Source organism: Orycteropus afer, unplaced genomic scaffold (assembly GCF_000298275.1).
Source record: "Orycteropus afer afer isolate SDZICR_OR568_19922 unplaced genomic scaffold, OryAfe1.0 scaffold00799, whole genome shotgun sequence".
In the NCBI taxonomy this organism is placed as follows: Eukaryota; Metazoa; Chordata; class Mammalia; order Tubulidentata; family Orycteropodidae; genus Orycteropus; species Orycteropus afer.
In genome coordinates this window covers 755,728-757,046 of record NW_006922386.1, presented here as the reverse complement: position 1 = coordinate 757,046, position 1,319 = coordinate 755,728, and the positions used below count along the sequence as shown (strand labels likewise).

The 1,319-nt window shown below is 36.2% G+C and overlaps 1 protein-coding gene across 1 annotated transcript in view; it reads left to right on the top strand.

The window, feature by feature from the left end:
* Window positions 1-1,023: 1,023 nt before the first annotated feature.
* LOC103211814 (olfactory receptor 4C16-like) overlaps window positions 1,024-1,319 on the top strand; it is a 1,743-nt gene continuing 1,447 nt past the window's right edge. Inside the window, exon 1 of the mRNA XM_007957797.2 lies at window positions 1,024-1,039. The gene's annotated coding sequence lies outside the window, so the exon portion shown is untranslated. The remainder of the gene's footprint in view (window positions 1,040-1,319) is intronic.

Sequence of the window (1,319 nt, the reverse complement as noted above, 5' to 3'; positions counted from 1 at the left end):
ATTGGGGATTATAGTCATGCTCTGATCCTATACCAACTTCCTTGTTTGCTTGGTGACAGGCCCACTCCTACAACCCCAGCTCTAAAATGCTAAACTAAAAACCCAAGTTATGAAACATGAGCTACTATGCTATCATGTCTCCTCCCCTTCTAATTTGGAAATGTAAGCTCAGGGACTTTGAATGCTTTATAAGGTGCATTTTTGCTTTTCCAAAATTGGAAGAAAGAAATAGAAATAGATATATTTGAGATAACTTATACCAAATTCACTGACTTGAGTTGATTCTGACTCACAATGATCCTATTGGACAGAGTGGATCTGTCCCATACGATTTCCAAGTCTGTAAATCTTTATGGGAGTAGAATGCTATATCTTTCTCCTATGTAGTGGCTGGTGGGTTCAAACTATCAATCTCTTGATTAGCAGCTGAGTGCATTAAACATTGTACTATCACGGCACTTAGATATCTTTTATGAACTATCAAGGAATAATTGTTTATGCTTATCAGCATATGTCAAGTACTAAATCTCAATAAGTTGTTTGAAGGTAGGTTTAAAGCAGATTACTCAAAGGCTGATAAGTGTTTAGAGGTCACTGTACATTGAAATTGACTCCCTGGCAATGGTGTGAATGTGTTTTCTTGATCTCTTTCTCAAGCTGAAATATGAAGGAGCGAGTGTTCAATAAATAACTGGGCAATTTTATATATTATTTCTTGTTCCTTGAGTGGTGAAAAAGTTTTATCTCAACTACTAACCTTTAGTTTGGACACACCCAAAGTAAGAAGAAAATGAAACTAGTCTCTTTCATCTATCAAAGTTGACTTCGGCCATCTCACAACTCTCAAGATAGTGTATTCAAGGTACAGATGGGAGAGGAAAACAATAAGATAATTAAGTCTTCTATGTTATATGTAAAGGCATAGTAATTTGACTCTGAAGAAATTACAGCCAAGAAAATCCTGTTTTACTGTAAATATAGGGTTACTATGAAGTGGAATTGACTTGATGGTAACAGGTTGTTTTTTTTTTTTTTTTTCCAAGTGTAAGTAATACATACATGGGACCTCTGCTGGCGTAGTACCTAAGGCATTTGACTGCTAACCAGAAGGCTGGCGGTTCAAACCCACTGGCCACTCCTTGGAAGGAAGATGTGGCAATCTATTTCCATAGGAATATTGCCTCAGAAACCCAAGGAGTGGTAGCTATGAGTAGGACCTGACATGACGGCAGTGAGAATTCATAAATATTTAATACACAAGTATGTAATGTATAAATGTATATATAAATAAGACATGTTTGATTGGATGAGAATAGTGT